Genomic DNA, 17865 nt, shown 5'->3' with positions numbered 1-17865 from the left:
TGTCTCAGGGGATGAAGGAGTATGGGAAAGGGCGGGAAAATAGTTTTGAAACCCAAGATCACCTATGATCGTATTGAATGTCACGCTCGATGAGTCATGTGCTCGATGCTTGCTCCTCTATTCAAACACGTTACTTGAACATGATTTTCCCTGAACAAATCCAGGTTGAGCTTTCATAATTAGTCCACACTTATCCAAATGGCTGTTAATTTTGTCCCAATTATCATTTGTAAAAGCTTCCCCACCACCGAAGATAAATTGATTGGCAAATATAGACAAATATGCAGTGTTAGAGTGCTGCTTCGGAGTCACAGCTGATACAAACACAAATCTTAAATTACTTAGCTTTTTGAAAAATGAAAATCACTTATTGTCACAAGTAGGCTTCAAATTAAGTTACTGTGAAAAGCCCTTAGTCACCACATTCCGGCACCTGTTCGGGGAGGCTGGTATGGGAATTGAACCGTGTTGCTAGCCTGCCTTGGTCTGCTTTCAAAGCCAGCGATTTAGCCCTGTGCTAAACAGCCCCTACGAGCCACCATATATTTTAACTTCTTCTTGAATGCATTCCATCACTTACATAAATATTTTAACAACAATACAGAACAAATAATCCGAAACAGAACAGACCCTATTTAAATCGTTCACATTGTTCCGAAAGTGCATGATCCAGAATTGGACGCAATTTTCCACTTAAAATCAAAGCAGAGGTGGAATTTTCCCTTCTGGGACTACATCCCGTGGTGGGGTTGGGAACGCGGAAAGTTTCCCCTCACGGATGCAGATGGGAATTTGCGCTGGGTCGCACAATGTTGGCCTAATTGAAATGAAAATCGCTTATTGTCACAAGTAGGCTTCAAATGAAGTTACTGTGAAAAGCCCCTAGTCGCCACATTCCGGCACCTGTTCGGGGAGGCTGTTACGGGAATTGAACCGTGCTGCTGGCCTGCCTTCAAAGCCAGCAATTTAGCCCTGTGCTAAACAGCTAAACACCTGGGGATTCCCCGATACTTTGTTTTGCGAGGCTTGGGGCAGGGCAGGGTGGGACAGGCAGGGCGGGGCTAGATGACCCGCACCCCACCATCATATCCGGGCACCATATTTAAAAGGCACCCTGGCATCAACTTACCTGCTGTTAATTAAATGATGCTAGTCTGCTGAATGGGATCAACTCTGATTTGCAGAAATGGGGTAACCTTCCCCTGTCCTTGGCGGGCAGGGTCCAGACTGTTAAAATTAATATCCTCCCATTTTTATTTATTTTTCAGTGTCTCCCCATTTTTCTCCCCAGATGGTTTGTTGTTAAAGTTAACAAATCAGTGTCCTCTTTTATTTGGGCAGGCAACACTCCAGGGATCCGGGGGCGTTCTTCCAGAGGAATAGACAGTCAGCTGGTTTAACTTTACCCAATTTGTTATTTTATTCTTGGGCAGCCAATATTGAGAAAGTGCTGGGGTGGCTGAGTGACCCCAGGTCCATTTGGGGACAAACGGAGACGAGTTCTTGTCGGGACTCTAGTTTGGGCGCTTTAGTATCTGCCTCGCCTCCGTTCTCTCCTCCGAGAGTTTCTCCGAATCCGGTGGCGGTGTCCACCCTGAGAATCAGGAAGTGTTCAGGCAACATTTTAAATGTAGCTCCATGTCGATGTTGTCCCCGATCTGCAGTAATCATCTCTTTGTGCCGGTGACCTTGGACTTGACGTTTAAGACATGGGAGGGGAAGGCTCTGGAAAGATTTGGCGGCTTGTTGGTGAAGGGAAGGTTGAGCAGTTTTGAGGAGCTGTTGGAAAAATGTCTTCTCCCTGCGACCAATTTGTTCAGATTCTTCCAGATCCGTGATTTTTTAATGTAAGACTATTTCCTCTTTTCTCCTGGCACCGTCATCCTCCCTGTTGAAGATGATTTTATCTTTGGCCGGGTCTGGTGCAGGAGTATTTTGAGGTTTCTGGTCAGATCGTATCAGCGGAGTCGGCTCCATTGGATGAGGTGAAGATAAAGTGGGAGGGTGAACTGGGTCCTATTCTGGGTGAGGAGGTGTGGAGCGAGGCTCTTCATAGGGTCAACTCCACATCCTCCTGTGTTCGACGTAGTTTGATCCACGTCAAGGTTGTGCACAGGGCTCACCTGACCAAGGAAAGGATGAGTGTTTCTTTTCCGGGGGGTGGACAACAGGTGCGAGCGGTGTTCTCGTGGGCCAGCTAATCATACTCACATGTTCAGGTCGTGTCCCAAGTTGTTCAGCTTTTGGGTCTCTTTCTTTAACACCATGTCAGAGATTCTTCATGTCGAGCTGGAGCCTTGTCCGCCGATGGCCATTTTTGGGGTCTCGGACTCACTGGTGCTACAGACGGGGGTGAAGGCGATGTCTTCACCTTTGCCTCGTTAATAGCCCAGAGGCGAGTTCTGTTTGGGTGGAGATCTCCTACTCCGCCCAGTGCCTAGGCCTGGTTGGGTGGCCTCATGGAGTTTTTACATTTAGAGGAGGTTAAGTTCAACGTTAGTGGGTTGGTGGAAGGGTTCTATCTGGGTGGCAGACATTAATTTCCTTTTTTCAGGAGTTAGTCAGTTGTTAAGGGTTTTTTTTAGTTTAATGTGAGGTTGATAGGATTGGGTGTGTTTGTGATTGTTGACTGTGTTCTTTTTACATCGCAACTTGAAGCATCTGTTTTGCATTACAGTGTTATACTATTTTGTTCTAAAGTAAAAGTTTTTCAATAGAAGTATATATTTTTAGAAACTCACCTGCCATTGAAGGAGAGGATCACCTGCTGGAAGGTCTTGAAGTTGGACACGCACTGCGGCATGTGGTGCCTCAGGGCCCCGTCGCTGGAGGCCTAAATCCTCCCTTTGATCAGCCCGAGCTGGCCCAGGCCTCCTTGCAGAGCTGTCCGGCATTTGTACATCACATTGATACAGACGTGTTCTGTAAACCTGCCGGCAACGCGGTTGACTTGGCGAGGGGAGGGAGCGTGATTCTGGTCGGGCCTTCATCTGCATCCCATTAACAGGATACAAGGTAGTAAAACAGCTTTTCAGTTCCTGCCACGTTGATGCCCCCCTACCCACCCCCCCCTCGCCCACCATTAAACCCCTCGCTCCTCGGTTAGGTGGATTGGCCATGATAAATTGCCCTTAAGTGTCCAAAATTGCCCTTAGTGTTGGGTGGGGTTACTGGGTTATGGGGATAGGGTGGAAGTGTGGACCTTGGGTCGGGTGCTCTTTCCAAGAGCTGATGCAGACTCGATGGGCCGAATGGCCTCCTTCTGCACTGTAAATTTTATAAGATAATGAGGGGGATAGATAGAGTGGACGTTCAGAGACTATTTCCTTGGGTGGATGTAGCTGTTACAAGGGGGCATAACTATAAGGTTCAGGGTGGGAGGTATAGGGTGGATGTCCGAGGTAGGTTCTTTACTCAGAGTGGTTAGGGTGTGGAATGGACTGCCTGCTGTGATAGTGGAGTCGGACACTTTAGGAACTTTCAAGCGGTTATTGGATAGGCACATGGAGCACACCAGAATGACAGGGAGTGGGATAGCTTGATCTTGGTTTCAGACAATGCTCGGCACAACATCGAGGGCCGAAGGGCTTGTTCTGTGCTGTACTGTTCTATGTTCTATGTTCTATGACGGAGGGAAGTCTAGAAAATTCCGCTGCTTGATTTTATAAAGCCATCATCATGGGGTTGGTTCAGCACACTGGGCTAAATCGCTGGCTTTTAAAGCAGACCAAGCAGGCCAGCAGCACGGTTCAATTCCAGCCTCCCCGAACAGGTGCCGGAATGTGGCGACTAGGGGCTTTTCACAGCAACTTCATTGAAGCCTACTTGTGACAATAAGCGATTTTCATTACTTCCTCGATCCTCGATTTAATGCTCTGTACCTCTATTTCTAAAGCCCAGGTTCCCACGTGCCTCTCTAACCACTTTCTCAACCTGCCCCAAGACCTTCCATGATTTGCGCAAATATAGCCAAGGTCACTCTGTTCCTGTGCTACCTTTAGAATTGTGCCATTGACAGAGCTTTACTCTGCCCCAGATTTGGTGAGAGAGTAAAATGTAAAAGCTGACCACTGATACTAATAGCAATTCAAGGCAGGATATTAGTGTTGGAAATGTTAATCAATTAAAAATTATTAGCCTGAGTGTTCCCAATACAAAAATCCAACAAAAGGATTTGAGACGTCCGTTGTTAAAAGACACAGGAACATAGGAACATCACGGGCGGGATTCTCCCAGCCCTGGGCCGGGCCGGAGAATCCCCGCGAACGGGCCACGCCGGCACCCGATTCTGGCGTGGTTGGCACCGCGCCGGTCACGGGCCTCTCTGCGCGCCCCCCCACCCCTGTGATTCTCCGGCCCGGATGGGCCGAGCGGCCATAAGAAAAGGGCCGAGTCCCGCTGCCGCCGATCTAACCTGCTCTGAGCCTTGGGACCTCGGCGTGGAAGGGCCGGGTGGCGGCCTTTGGGGGGGGGGGGGGGGTCCGACCCCGTGGGGGGGCCTCCGATGTGGCCTGGCCTGCGATCGGGGCCCACTGATCGGCGGGCCGGCCTCTGTGGCTGGGGGCCTCCTTTCCTACGCGATGGCCCCTGTAGCCCTGCGCCACGTTGCGTCGGGGCCGGCGCGTTGAAGGAGGCCACTACGCATGCCCCCGTTGGCGGCGGCACAACTGCACATGCGTGGATCCCGCGGCGCACAGTTCGCGCCGGGATCTGCAGCTGGAGCGGCGCGAACCGCTCCAGCACCGTGCTGGCCCCCTGTAGGGGTCTGAATTAGTACTGGGAGCAGCCCGTTCACGCCGTCGTAACATGCGACGACGTTTACGATGGCGTGGACACCCTGCCGCAGGACTGGAGAATCACGCCCCACATGTCTGTTGCTAATATCACACCACGTAGTTTCAATCATTTTTGGTGTTTCTGGTTGAATTTAAGTCCATTAAATTAAGCTGCCTGTGGTCACATCACAAATACTGGCCACATTAGAAATGATTGTGTAATTTCCTCCATCAATCATACCTGGAGACCACACTGCAAGAATGATTAATGTGACACACATAACTTTGCATTTTGCAGCTATCTAAGTGAAACGTATAAAATGCCGACAGGGCCGGATAGATTGGATGCACGGATGTTGTTTCCTCAGGTCAGGGGGTGGGTTCTAGAACAAGGGGTCACAGTCTCAGGATACAGGGTAGGCCATTTAGAACTGAGATGAGGAGAAACTTCTTCACTGAGTGGGTGGTTAGGGGAGTTGGTGGCATAGTGGTATTGTCACTGGACTAATAATTCAAAGATCCAGGGTAATGCTCTGGGGTCCTGGGTTCTAATCCCACCCTGGCAGATAATGGAAATTGAACCCAATAAATATCTGGGACAGGATTTGCCTGGTTGGAGAATTGCCGGGAGGGTGGGAAATTCCTCCCACGCTGCTCCGACACCGGGACACAATTCTCTGCCGACTTTTTGTTCTTTCATGAATAGGATGGGAACAGAGGGATACGGACCCCGGAAGTGTAGAAGGTTTTAATTTAGATGACAGCATGGTCGGCGCAGGCTTGGAGGGGCCGAAGGGCCTGTTCCTGTGCTGTACTGTCCTTTGTCCTTTGTTCTTTAACCGGGGAATCGGCGCCAATCGCACCCGCGCAGTCTCCACAGCTCCAGTCGGGGGCCGCTGTTCTCCCCGCGGCGATTCTCTGCGTGCAACCGGCCAAATTCCCGCCGAGTTCCACCAAGTCCCGCCGGCGTGGTTCCAACCTGATGCCACCCGGCAGGGGCTCGGATCCGCGGCCGCGGTGGACGACCTGGTGGGGGGATCTGACTCCGGAGGGGGTCTCCACGGGGTCCAGGCCTGCGATCGGGGGCTTCCGATAGGCCGGCGCCCGTGATCTGGAGGGGGCCTACCTCCTTCCACGCGGGCCCGCTGTAGGTCTCCGACATTTTGCTCCGTGCCGGCGCGGAGACGACAACCACGGGCATGCACCGGCGCGGAAATGACCGTCGCGCACGCACTGGTGGCCGTGCAGGGCCGCCTTTCGGCGCCGGAGCAGGGCGCAGCACTCCAGCGCCGTGCTAGCCCCCTGAAGACCGTTGAATTGCTGGGTCAGGAGGCCGGCATACACCATTCTGGTGTTTCCACCGGCGCCAACACTTGGCCGGGATTTCGGAGAATCCCGGCCCTGGAATTCAAAGTCTAACGATGACCATGAAACCATCGTGGATTGTAGTAAAAACCCAGCTGCCTCACTAATGTCCTTCAGGCAAGGAAATCTGCTGTCCTTACCCAGTCTGGTCTACATGTGACTCCAGACCCACTCAGCGATGGGGTTGACTCTTAACTCCCTCCACCCCCAAAATGGCTGAGCAAACCGCTCGGTTCAAGGTCAATTCGGGATGGGCAACAATTGCCTGCGATGCCTACATCCCAAGAACTAATAATTGTTTCTTTCAAACCATGCTGGTTAAGTTTACAGGACAGAGCTCCCAGCTATCCCTCGTAAAATGTCAGATATGTATCAGTTTTAACTGGGTGGGGCAGCACAGTGGACACCTGAACACATACTCCCGGCTGACATTCCAGGGTAGTATGGAGGGAATGACACACAGACTTCTGGATGAGACATTAGCCAAGATTCTAAATGCTCTCTCAGATGTATGTAGAAGACCCCATGCCACTTCCAGGAAGAGGAGGAGAGGCCCTCCAGATATCCCGCCAATCACTCAGCCAATATCATAAAGAATGTATCTGCCCATTACCGACATTTTGAGGAGCCTCCACCATCCTTTAAGACAGCAGCAATTGTGGGTTGCTGATATCAATCTGGACAAATCAGCCCGATTAGAACGTGTTGAATTGTTATTGTGAGGTATTCTTTGAACATAACCCCCATTGAGAATCCAGGAATATGACCGTTCCTTTTAAATCACAGCCCAGTCTCGTTATACTTCAAAGCGCAAAAGTGAGATGAATTTAGCGAGAGTGACAGGTGCAGCTGCTCACTGACCTTCAAAATCTGCCATGCAGGACACCCTCCACACATGACGCTAACAAGCCTGTCTTCAAATGGCACCAATGCCATGCCTTTTTGATTGATGCAACTCTCTAATATTTCGATTTAACTCTTCTTATCCTTAATTTCTTTGTCCTCATGGGGCACCTGCCACCCATTCCCACACCCCGCGACACAATTTGTGACTGTTTGTGGGTCAGAATGCTGAGAGCAGAGCTTAGTGTAGATGATATGTAGAAGTGTAGAATGTGTCGTCTAATGTGTAGAAGATTTTAGTTTAGACGGGCAGCATGATCGGCACGGGCTTGGAGGGCCGCAGAGCCTGTTCCTGTGCTGTACTTTTCTTTGTTCTTTGTAATGCACATTGACTAGCACTGAATTTCAGTCTGGGTCTGTGTCAATGTTATATTGAAATGGAGATATGTTTATTTTTGCATTATTGAGCTAGTGCACACCGAGTGCACTTGAGTACTAATGTATTCTTGAGCAGACCTTTACTGGCACCGGGTCACATTCACCTTTGTATTTGATGACATAAATTGGTTTCCAGTTAGGCAATGTTTTGATTTTTAAAAATTCTCAACCCTCTCCAATTTTGTAATCTTCTCCAGCTCCACAACCCTCCAACATCTCTGTGCTCCTCAATTTCTGGCCCCTTGTGTACCCTGCTATTCATTGTTCCACCATTGATGGCCGTACTTTCAATTGTCTAGATCCCAAGTTCCGGAATATCCTCCTGACACCTCTCTGCTTTTCTCCCTTGATTTCCTTCCTTAAGCCGCTCCTTAAAACTAACCTCGTTGAACATGCTTTTGCTCATTTGACCCAATTTTTCTTTATTCTGGAGGATTTTAGGAATATTGGCTTCTAAATAATGGAACGAGTTAAGGCTGGGGGAATTATGTGTTTGGCCGCAGTGGTCACGGTTTTAAAAAGGATTTGATGTTGATTCCAGGAAAAAGAAGGTGAAATTTCACCAAAAGAATGTGGATTGATTGGGGAGGTCCTTTGGGTGGGGGCGGGGGGAGGTTAATGTGCTTTTGCTGCTTGCAGAGATCCTGGGCGGGATTCTCTCAGTCCACGCCGGGCCGGAGAATCGCTGGGCCGGGCTCGAATTGCGCGACGACACCCCAACGCCGGTCCGCCGATTCTCCGGTGAGTGGAGAATTGGCGCCATCGGCGCTGGTGCGGAGCCGGTCGGGGGCTGCTCTACGCAGGCCCCCCACCCCCCGGGCGATTCTCCACCTGGGATGGGCCGAGCGGCCGCAAAAGAAATCCGAATCCCGCTGCCGCCGTCCACGTGTGGTCTTACCCGGCGGAACCTCGGCGTGCATCCATCCGGGGCGGCCTGGGGAGGGGGTGGGGGGGTGAGGGGGGGGCCGATCCCCGGGAGGGCTCCGCTGTGGCCTGGCCCACGATCAAGGCCTACCAATCGGCAGGCCGGCCTCTCGGGCTGGGGGCCTCTTTTGCTCCATGCCGGCCCCTGTAGCCCTATGCCGTGTTGCGAAGGGAGCCACCGTGCATGTGCGCAACCGCGCCGGTCGCAGTACGCATGCGCAGACCCGCGCTGCCCATTTGATGCCAGCATCGGCAGCTGGAGCGGCGTGGGTCGCTCCAGTGCCGTGCTGGCCTACTGAGGGGCTCGGAATCGCTGCTCCTGAGGGGATGTTGACGCCGTCGTGAAACGCGACGGCGTTTATGACGGCATCAACACTTAGCCTCAGGATCAGAGAATCCCGCCCACTTTGTTTTTCAGCTTGGGGAGGTGGAGCCCAGAAAGGGGCAGCACGGTAGCCTTGTGGATAGCACAATTGCTTCACAGCTCCAGGGTCCCAGGTTCGATTCCGGCTTGGGTCACTGTTTGTGCGGAGTCTGCACATCCTCCCCGTGTGTGCGTGGGTTTCCTCCGGGTGCTCCGGTTTCCTCCCACAGTCCAAAGATGTGCAGGTTAGGTGGATTGGCCATGATAAATTGCCCTTAGTGTCCAAAATTGCCTTTGGTGTTGGGTGGGGTTACTGGGTTATGGGGATAGGGTGGAGGTGTTGACCTTGGGTAGGTGCTCTTTCCAAGAGCTGGTGCAGACTCGATGGGCCGAATGGCCTCCTTCTGCACTGTAAATTCTATGATAAAAGGCAGTGAGTTTTGGCGAAGCTTTGAGAGCAACAGGAGTTGAATTCTTATCTGTCTGACCCTGAGTCCAGAATTCTTTCCCAGTATGATAGTTTAAAAAAAAAAGAAGAAGAATATATTAAAGCAGAACAGTCTTGGCAGAAGACAAGGAAGAGTCTGAAATAACCTTGTGGAAGCAGCTATTCGAAGATATTCAGCCAGAACTTGAAGGGGTTCCAACCTGAGCCAGATTTGTTTTATAAAGCAAGTAATACTCTATGCCCTGCTGATTTTGAGGTGGATTAAGAGCCTAATGTTTATTTTGTTTTATAATGTTTGCATAAAGCACCTTGGAATTTTTTGTTACAGTAAAGGTGCTATATGAATATAAGTTGCTGTTCATAGAATCATAGAATTTACAATGCTGAAGGAGGCCATTCTGCCCATTGAGTCTGCACCGGCCCTAGGATAGAGCACCCTACCCAAGCCCACACCTCCACCCTATCCCCATAACCCAGTAACCCCACTTAACCTTTTTGGACACTAAGGGCAATTTATCATGGCCAATCCGCCTAACCTGCACATCTTTGGACCCTGGGAGGAAACCGGAGCACCCGGAGGAAACCCACGCAGACACGGGGAGAAGGTGCAGACTCCGCACAGACAATGATGCAAGCCGGGAATCGAACCTGGGACCCTGGAGCGGTGAAGCAACTGTGCTAACCACTATGCTACCATGTCGCCCTGTTGCTATTGTATTCTTCTGTGTTAGTCTGTCATTTGGCTGGTGTATTATCAGGCTACGATACAACAAAGCTGGTGTACTGTTGACCTAGTGTGACATTGGAGAAGGGGGTTATTTGTCCAGCACATCCTTTTTTCAAATAGAAAACCCTGGAGAAATTATCGCAAGTTATCACTTCGCCTTATATAAGAAGTTAAATCAGGAATTGATTCTCTCATTCTGAACAGTTGATGTTCTGGAACATCTGCACGAGAGCGGAAAACCAGCACATCAAGATAGTCAGAAATCTCAAGGGAGGGTGAATTGAAATGCATGCTTATGATTGAATGATGTGATTAATCTGTTGCAATTCTTTTACTGTCACTTGCATTCAGAATTTGAAATGCATTGTTGTTCACATAAACATTTGTACATTCTGGATGAACTGCGAAAATACTGAATTTGGGAGGGATGTTCCAAATGAATATTTGTTTAACTTATCTGTTTTTTGGTAACCTAAACAGTTGCAAATATTTTTGATGAAGGAGGAAAGATGAAGATTGTTGAAACCTTTTCGCAAGTTTTGATTATATTTTTTTAAATTATTTTTATTGCCATTTTTCAGTTTTTTATAGAGTAACCACTCGAACTATAGTGCATCTGGTATTTTCACATAGTGACTTTTCTTTTTTCAAGAACGCCTCTTTCTGGCCGCCCCCCCCCCCCCCCCCCCCCCCCCCCCCCCCCGTCGGTAGTCTGGTTTTTCCCGAGTACCAACTTGCGCCCTGGGTGCCACACACTGTGCTCCAATTCTTTCTGTTGCCGTTCTGTCCTTGCGGGGTTGAGGAGGGGAGTGGGCTTCCTGCCTCCTCCCCTCCTCCCTTTCCCTCCTTGTTTCGCTCTGTGACTCCCTTGGGCTATCTCCCTTCCTTCTCTCCCTTTTCCCATCTGCTCCTGTCCATTGTGCGTGCTCTTGTTTGTTTCCTCCACCTCTCCTCTCCCAGCCCTTCCCCACCCTCTCTTCCTAGACGCTGGTGGCTTCGAACAGGTCTTGGAACAGGCTGGTGAATGGCCCCAGGCTTTGTGGAAGCCCTTGTCTGACCCTCGCATGGTGAACCTGATCTTCTCCAGGTGGAGACATTCCAATAGGTCATCGAGCCAGTCTGCAGCTGTGGGTGGTGCTGCTGATCACCAGCCGAGTAGGATTCTCCGGCGGTGCGATTCAGGAAGCAAAAGCCAGGGCGTCGGCCCCCTTCCTCATACGTACCTCTGGCTGTTCCGATACCCCAAAGATTAAAGGGGCTGGTTTAGCACAAGGCTAAATCGCTGGCTTTGAAAGCAGTCCAAGGCAGGCCAGCAGCACGGTTCAATTCCCGTACCAGCCTCCCCGAACAGGCGCCGGAATGTGGCGACTAGGGGCTTTTCACAGTAACTTCAGTAAGCCTACTTGTGACAATAAGTGATTTTCATTTCATTTCAAGACTGCCACTCTAGGGCACGGCTCCACCCTCACCCCCACAACCTTGGACATTGCCTCGACACAGGCTGTCCAGAACTCAACAAGTCTGGGCCAGGTCCAAAACGTGGGTGTGGTTGGCCGGGCCCCTCTGGCACCGCTCACATATATCCTCCACCTCCGGAAGAACCTGTTCATTCGGGTTCTGGTCAGGTGAGCTCTGTGCACCACTTTAAACTGCATGAGGCTGAGCCTTGCGCAGGAGGAGGTGGAGTTAGCCCTGCTCAGCGCTTCGCTCCAGAGTTCCCAACCCACTTCTCTCCCCAGTTTGTCCTCCCATTTTCCTGTCCAGTAGAACGTCCATAGATGTCCCGACAGTTCGCCCCATCCTTACTGTTCGTGTTTCTTAGCTCTGGAGTCCTGGAGTACCTTGTCGTCTTCTTGCAGATAAAGTGTTTAATGTGATGGTGCCTGAGTCCTTGTCCTGTCGGTAGCTCCAGGTCTTCCGTCAGTTCGCGGGTCTGTCCCCTATGTACAAGTCCATAAGTGCCATCAACCCCCCCGTTCTGTGTCCATTTTTCAAAGATGGCGTCAAGCATGGTTGTCGGGAATTCGTGGTTGCCGCAGATGGGGGTCATGGAGGACATCTCGGTTGGACCAAAATGCTGCCTCATTTGATTCCATGTCCTCAATGTGGCTACTACCACCACTGGGCAGGATGTGTACTTTGGCGGGGGAGATGGGAGCGCTGCCGTGGTGAGGGCACGGAGGGTCGTTCCCTTGCAGAAGGACTCCTCCAGCCTCTCCTGTTCCTTATTGGGTTCTCGTATCCATCCCCTCACCCTCTTGCTGTGGCCGCCCAGTGGGAGTTCGGTAGGGCTATTCCGCCCATGTTTTTCTCCTCTGCAGTGTCGACGTAGGGATCCTTATATTCTTACCCCCCCCTCCCCCCACACACATAAATGCCATGATTATTTTGTCTATCTTATGGAAAAGGCCTTGGAGATGAAGATCAGTATGTATCTAAACAGGAAGAGGAATCTCGGCAGTACATTCATCTTAATCGTCTGCACCCTCCCCGCCAGGGAAAGCGGGAGTGCGTCCCATCTCTGCAAGTCCTTTTTAACTTCCTCCGCCAGACTGGTCAGGTTCCACTTGTGAATCCGAGTCCAGTCAGGGGCTATCTGGATCCCCAGGTAGCGGAATTTGTTTAGGGCTGGTTTGAATGTCCCTCCAGCTCTGCCCCTCCCCCATTCGGCTTCACTGGGAATGCCTCGCTCTTGCCCAGGTGGAGTTTGTATCCCGAGAAGGCTCCAAACTCTTCCAGGAGCTTCAGAATTGTTTTTTAGGCCATTCTGTGGGTCCGTGACGTAGAGGAGCAGATCATCATCATAGAGCGAGACTCTATGCTCTCTGCCTCCTCTTTAGAGGCCCTTCCAGCCTTTCGCATCTCACAGAACGATCGGCAAGGGTTCGATTGCCAGGGCGAACAGGAGCGGAAACAATGGGCATCCCTGCCTGGTGCCTCTCTGCGGTTGGAAGTATTCAGAGCTGGTGGTGTTGGTGCGACCCTTGCCTTGGGGGCGTTTTACAAGAGTCTCGCCCAGGCGGTGAACCCCGTTCCTAGCCCAAACCGCTCCGTTTCCGTTGAAGGCCTTTTCTGCGTCTAGGGAGACGGTCACCTCTGGTGTTCTCTCCCCGGGTGGCATCATTATTACATTCAGCAGCCACCTGATGTTCTCAGTTAGCTATCTACCCTTGACAAAGCCTATCTGGTCCTCTGCGACAACCCTCGGTATGCAGTTCTCCAGTCGGTTGGCCAGGACTTTCAGGAGTATCTTCGCGTCCACATTGAGCAGCGAAATGGGTCTCTAAGATCCGCATTCCATTGGGTCTTTGTCCTTTTTGGGTATCAGCGAAATTGTGGCCTGTGTGAGCATTCGAGGCAGGATGCCCCTCGCTAATGAGTCTGTGAACATGTCCCTTGGGTGTGGGGCCAGGACCGGCGCAAATTCTTTATAGAAGTCTGCCGGGAACCTCTTCGGGTCCCAGCACCTTCCCTGCCTGCATGGAACTGATGTTCTCCATGATCTTGCCCAATCCTATTGGTGCTTCCAGCTCCTCTCGGGATTACTCCCTGTGCCACGTGCCAGTGAGGCTAGAAATAGGAAGATAGAGCAGCTAAACACGTGGCTAAACAGCTGGTGTAGGAGGGAGGGTTTCCGTTATCTGGACCACTGGGAGCTCTTCCGGGGCAGGTGTGACCTATATAAGAAGGATGGGTTGCATCAAACTGGAGAGGCATAAATATCCTGGCCGCGAGGTTTGCTAGTGTCACACGGGAGGGTTTAAACAAGTATGGCAGGGGGGTGGGCACGGGAGTAATAGGTCAGAAGGTGAGAGTATTGAGGGAGAACTAGGGAATAGGGACAGTGGGGCTCTGAGGCAGAGCAGACAGGGAGAAGTTGCTGAACACAGCGGGTCTGGTGGCCTGAAGTGCATATGTTTTAATGCAAGAAGTATTACGGGTAAGGCAGATGAACTTAGAGCTTGGATTAGTACTTGGAACTATGATGTTGTTGCCATGACAGAGACCTGGTTGAGGGAAGGGCAGGATTGGCAGCTAAACGTTCCAGGATTTAGATGTTTCAGGCGGGATAGAGGGGGATGTAAAAGGGGAGGCGGAGTTGCGCTACTGGTTCGGGAGAATATCACAGCTGTACTGCGGGAGGACACCTCAGAGGGCAGTGAGGCTATATGGGTAGAGATCAGGAATAAGAAGGCTGCAGTCACAATGTTGGGGGTTTACTACAGGCCTCCCAACAGCCAGCGGGAGATGGAGGAGCAGATAGGTAGACAGATTCTGGAAAAGAGTAAAAACAACAGGGTTGTGGTGATGGGAGACTTCAACTTCCCCAATATTGACTGGGACTCACTTAGTGCCAGGGGTTTAGACGGGGCGGAGTTTGTAAGGAGCATCCAGGAGGGCTTCTTAAAACAATATGTAGACAGTCCAACTAGGGAAGGGGCAGTACTGGACCTGGTATTGGGGAATGAGCCCGGCCAGGTGGTAGATGTTTCAGTAGGGGAGCATTTCGGTAACAGTGACCACAATTCAGTAAGTTTTAAAGTACTGGTGGACAAGGATAAGAGTGGTCCTAGGATGAATGTGCTAAATTGGGGGAAGGCTAATTATAACAATATTAGGCGGGAACTGCAGAACATAGATTGGGGGCGGATGTTTGAGGGCAAATCAACATCTGACATGTGGGAGGCTTTCAAGTGGCAGTTGAAAGGAATTCAGGACCGGCATGTTCCTGTGAAGAAGAAGGATAAATACGGCAATTTTCGGGAACCTTGGATAACGAGAGATATTGTAGGCCTCGTCAAAAAGAAAAAGGAGGCATTTGTCAGGGCTAAAAGGCTGGGAACAGACGAAGCCTGCGTGGAATATAAGGAAAGTAGGAAGGAACTTAAGCAAGGAGTCAGGAGGGCTAGAAGGTGTCACGAAAGTCATTAGCAAATAGGGTTAAGGAAAATACCAAGGCTTTTTACACGTACATAAAAAGCAAGAGGGTAGCCAGGGAAAGGGTTGGCCCACTGAAGGATAGGCAAGGGAATCTATGTGTGGAGCCAGAGGAAATGGGCGAGGTACTAAATGAATACTTTGCATCAGTATTCACCAAAGAGAAGAAATTGGTAGATGTTGAGTCTGGAGAAGGGTGTGTAGATAGCCTGGGTCACATTGAGATCCAAAAAGACGAGGTGTTGGGTGTCTTAAAAAATATTAAGGTAGATAAGTCCCCAGGGCCTGATGGGATCTACCCCAGAATACTGAAGGAGGCTGGAGAGGAAACTGCTGAGGCCTTGACAGAAATCTTTGGATCCTCACTGTCTTCAGGGGATGTCCCGGAGGACTGGAGAATAGCCAATGTTGTTCCTCTGTTTAAGAAGGGTAGCAAGGATAATCCAGGGAACTACAGGCCGGTGAGCCTTACTTCAGTGGTAGGGAAATTACTGGAGAGAATTCTTCGAGACAGGATCTACTCCCATTTGGAAGCAAATGGACGTATAAGTGAGAGGCAGCATGGTTTTGTGAAGGGGAGGTCGTGTCTCACTAACTTGATAGAGTTTTTCGAGGAGGTCACTAAGATGATTGATGCAGGTAGGGCAGTGGATGTTGTCTATATGGACTTCAGTAAGGCCTTTGACAAGGTCCCTCATGGTAGACTAGTACAAAAGGTGAAGTCACACGGGATCAGGGGTGAGCTGGCAAGGTGGATACAGAACTGGCTAGGTCATAGAAGGCAGAGAGTAGCAATGGAAGGATGCTTTTCTAATTGGAGGGCTGTGACCAGCGGTGTTCCACAGGGATCAGTGCTGGGACCTTTGCTCTTTGTAGTATATATAAATGATTTGGAGGAAAATGTAACTGGTCTGATTAGTAAGTTTGCAGACGACACAAAGGTTGGTGGAATTGCGGATAGCGATGAGGACTGTCAGAGGATACAGCAGGATTTAGATTGTTTGGAGACTTGGGCGGAGAGATGGCAGATGGAGTTTAATCCGGACAAATGTGAGGTAATGCATTTTGGAAGGTCTAATGCAGGTCAGGAATATACAGTGAATGGTAGAACCCTCAAGAGTATTGAAAATCAAAGAGATTTAGGAGTACAGGTCCACAGGTCATTGAAAGGGGCAACACAGGTGGAGAAGGTAGTCAAGAAGGCATACGGCAAGCTTGCCTTCATTGGCCGGGGCATTGAGTATAAGAATTGGCAAGTCATGTTGCAGCTGTATAGAACCTTAGTTAGGCCACACTTGGAGTATAGTGTTCAATTCTGGTCGCCACACTACCAGAAGGATGTGGAGGCTTTAGAGAGGGTGCAGAAGAGATTTACCAGAATGTTGCCTGGTATGGAGGGCATTAGCTATGAGGAGCGGTTGAATAAACTCGGTTTGTTCTCACTGGAACGAAGGAGGTTGAAGGGAGACCTGATAGAGGTCTACAAAATTATGAGGGGCATAGACAGAGTGGATAGTCAGAGGCTTTTCCCCAGGGTAGAGGGGTCAATTACTAGGGGGCATAGGTTTAAGGTGAGAGGGGCAAGGTTTAGAGTAGATGTACGAGGCAAGTTTTTTACGCAGAGGGTAGTGGGTGCCTGGAACTCGCTACCGGAGGAGGTGGTGGAAGCAGGGACGATAGTGACATTTAAGGGGCATCTTGACAAATACATGAATAGGATGGGAATAGAGGGATACGGACCCAGGAAGTGTAGAAGATTGTAGTTTAGTCGGGCAGCATGGTCGGCACGGGCCTGGAGGGCCGAAGGGCCTGTTCCTGTGCTGTACATTTCTTTGTTCTTTGTTCTTTGTTCTTCCAGCTCCTCCCATGTATCGTCCCCCATGACTGGCATGTCGAGTCCATCGAGGAACCGTTTCATACCCGCGTCCCTGTCGGGGGGTTCGGAGGTGTACATTCCTCGGTAGAAGGTTTCAAATGCTCGGTTGGCCTCGTTTCATTCGACCACCAGTCTGTAACTGCTATTCCTCACCTGCGCTATCTCCCGAGTGGCTGCATGCTTTCTCAGCTGCTGAGCCAGTAGACGGCTAGCCTTTTCTCTGTGTTCATAGAAAGACCCCGTTTCTGGCAGAGTTGGTGCACTGCTTTCCTAGTGGATAGCAGGATAGCAGGTTAAAGTCCATTTGTAGCTTTTTCCTCTCCGACAGAAGCACTATGATCGGGGCCTCAGAGTATTTTCTGTCGACCTCCAGGATCGAGTCGATCAGTGTTGCCTGGCCGTCCTCTCTTCCCTATCTCTACGAGCCTTGTAGACTATAATCTCTCTCCTAGTCACAGCCTTCCATGTCTGCCAGAACGTGGAAGGTGAGACTTCCCCGTTCCGGTTATTAGTAATGTACTCGCCTATGGCCTGTAATGTTTTCTGGCAGAAGACCTTATCAGCGAGGAGATCTGTGTCCAACCTCCATGTGGGGTTTTGGGCACAGCCCACCTCCAACCTCACATGCAGGTAATGTGGAGCATAGTTGGAGATGTCTATCGCGGAGTATTCCGCACTTACTATTTCTGGAAACACCGATTTCCCCACTGCAGAGAAGTCGATCCTGGTGTATACCTTGTGGACCGGTGAGAGGAACGAGAATTCCCTCTCTTCGGGGTGCAGGAACCGCCATGGGTCCACCACCCCCATCTGGGGGGTTGGAAAAGCTGTCTCTCCCGACTATGTTGCCCAGCATTTGGGCGACGTAACCCATCGGGTCTCTTCCCTCGATACCTTCTGGCAGGCCCACAATCCGAATGTTCTGTCATCGAGTCCTGTTTTCCTGGTCCTTGACTTTCCTGTTTATATTCCCTTGGGCCATCGCCAACCTTTTCACTTCTGCTTCTGGGGTGACGATTTTGTCGCTCTGGTCCATTGAGGCTCTCTCTAGGTCGTGGATTGTCCTTTCCCCTGCTTCCACCTTCTTCCCCAACCCATCTATCATCTGGTGTCTGGTGACCATCGCCTCTGTCACCACCACCTTGACCGCCACCTGGATTTCGATCC

The sequence above is a fragment of the Scyliorhinus torazame genome, chromosome 21 (genome assembly GCF_047496885.1).
Source record: "Scyliorhinus torazame isolate Kashiwa2021f chromosome 21, sScyTor2.1, whole genome shotgun sequence".
Taxonomy (NCBI): domain Eukaryota; kingdom Metazoa; phylum Chordata; class Chondrichthyes; order Carcharhiniformes; family Scyliorhinidae; genus Scyliorhinus; species Scyliorhinus torazame.
Note: the sequence above shows the minus strand (reverse complement) of the source record.